General features: G+C 39.3%; 1 protein-coding gene across 4 annotated transcripts in view; it reads right to left on the bottom strand.

Moving 5' to 3' along the window:
• Nucleotides 1-689, bottom strand: part of SLC24A2 (solute carrier family 24 member 2) — a 320,058-nt gene extending 319,369 nt beyond the window's left edge. For 2 of the 4 annotated variants that reach the window (XM_075594672.1, XM_075594667.1), the window contains exon 1: nucleotides 617-687. The gene's annotated coding sequence lies outside the window, so the exon portion shown is untranslated. Of the gene's footprint in view, nucleotides 1-616 lie in introns of all 4 variants that reach the window. The other 2 variants (XM_075594686.1, XM_075594681.1) reach the window with 2 other exon arrangements.
• Between the last annotated feature and the right edge of the window lie 1,685 nt (nucleotides 690-2,374).

The raw sequence follows: 2,374 nt of genomic DNA, 5'->3' as shown, positions 1-2,374 counted from the left end.
AAATGTAATTAGTAGAAGTGTGTAAGTTAACACAGTACTGTAGCTACTGTGCTGCTTGTATTCACAGACCCACACATACAGTATATATTTACACGTATACCATATAAGTTTGTGTGTGCATATGCTGTACACACATACATTAATTATGATAACACACACACACACACATATATATATATACATACATACAGACACACACATATATATACACCGTGTATATATATATATATATATATATATATATATATATATATATATATATATATATATATATATATATATATATATATATATATATATATATATATATATATATATATATATATATATATATATATATATATATATATATATATATATAATATAAACATGGTTGCAAAGGAACGTTTAATTCATTTATCAATATGTGTTATTTGGTATATAAGTATATAAGTAAGCTTGCAAGCATTGCAAAATGTACAGATTTGCATGCACTACCTCAGAACCACTTAAGCCGAGAATCCATCAACTCAATTTGTTTCTTTTCTCTTAAAAAAAAATAAAAACAGCTAATGTTCACAGGTTACCAGAGCCCTAGGAATGAAACATGACAGCTTGATCTCAACAGCACACTCACTTATTCCCACGCTGACAAAGCACATTAGCCCGTGAGCCAATAGCTTATTAGAACATCACGTCAACCTGTTTCCTTCTCCCTCCCATTCCTACTGTACACGATGCCCCACGGCTACCAAGAACCCATCTCCCTTTCCAGAACCAAAGACCTCACCCATCATCATCATCTGAGGAGGAGGAGGAGGAGGAGGAGGAGTTCTGTCACTAGCACCTGGCAGAGTGGCTTGCCTGTGCTTTTCTCCAGTCCTCCTTCCTTTACATGGATCACACTGTGTTGTTAGTTAAGGTGATGGTGGGGAGGAGGGGGGTGTAGTAGCAACCCAATGAGTGCCTTTTTTAAAGCAGTGATAGCTCATGAGACCCCTCACCGTCATCAGCGTTACTTCTTATCTGTCTCCCTGTGCATTGGTCACAAAAGCCTCTAACAGGGATGTTAATGGGGTGGTTACCATGGCTACAAAGGCGGCATATTTGAATAGAAATTGAGGTTTCCAGGAAGCCTAAATGGTAATTGCTAATTAAATATGTGGATGGGGGGGGGGGGGGGGGGAGATATATGGTGGGAGGTGACGTTTGGTAATTTTATTTTTAGATCGGGTTGTTGACCAGATAAAAAGGGTAGAAAATTGTTGGGCTATTCAAAGGAATATATAAAGTCTGAGGTTAGTTCCTGCCTGCTCAGTATTTTTTTGCACATTGTGATAGAGTGTATTTTGTGAGGTGAAGAGAGAGATGCAGTAAGAAAAAAAGAGATTAGTGCACACATGTAGAAATACAATACACTTCTTTTGTATTTGCCTCCTAAATGAAACACACGTTTTCTTAACCCTGTAGCTTCCCCTCTCTGGGGTTCCAACAATATTGCTACTGCTAATTCAGCCCATAGAAATAATTGTGGCGGTTAAGGGTATTAGGAGGACTGTAACAGGGACATATCCCTGTTTAAATAAAGCAGTCTCAAAGCTCTGAGAATCCAGCAGAGAGATAGTTAATTGCAGTCACTCAATTAACTAGTCTCCACCTGGACTAATGAGAGCTCTGTAAAAAGCCTCATGTAAGACACAGGGCAGAGATTCCTTAGCTCACATTTGGGCTGACAGAAGGAGAGCAGAGATGCCTGCACACAGACAAAGGCTGTGCTGAGATCAAGACACCCAGAGACCTATATTTCCTGGACACAGAGGACCCAGGAACCTGCCAGAGACTGACATGGAGGGCCACCTGCTTAAGGTACTTCCTGAAACTTTGGGGTGATAGGCTGCTAATAGGAATATCCCTCCAGTACTGTAGATAGGGTCTGGGGAAGTAAGTTATCCCTTACAAAGGGATAGGGGTTTGTTATTTTGTTGTTTTTGTATGTTTTTCCTGGATAAAGGAACAGGCTCAATAAAGCCAAGATATAATTTCACCCTAATCAGTCCCCATTATATGAACCTCTGCACACATCTCTTACGAGGACATAGGACCTGTGACCGCAATCATGGGAAATAATGTATGCCTCTATTAATTCTCCTGGCACAAGGAGTTATCATAATAAATATAGTGAAGTGTAGCTCCCCATTGTGGGCTACAAAGGGTTACTCTCTGTGTTACTCTCCCCTTGGTGGCAAATGAGCTAGTAATCGGGGTTATCAGGGTATCGCCACTGTTGTCTGCTGTAATTAATAGGGAGTGGAGGGAGGGGAGATATCTCAACTCTTTCTCCAACTCTACTTTTTTCTACCTATTAAAAGCTAATATATAATTAAGATTGCACTTA

This window comes from Ascaphus truei, chromosome 1 (genome assembly GCF_040206685.1).
Source record: "Ascaphus truei isolate aAscTru1 chromosome 1, aAscTru1.hap1, whole genome shotgun sequence".
Taxonomy (NCBI): Eukaryota; Metazoa; Chordata; class Amphibia; order Anura; family Ascaphidae; genus Ascaphus; species Ascaphus truei.
Note: the sequence above shows the minus strand (reverse complement) of the source record. Positions and strands in the feature narration are given on the sequence as shown.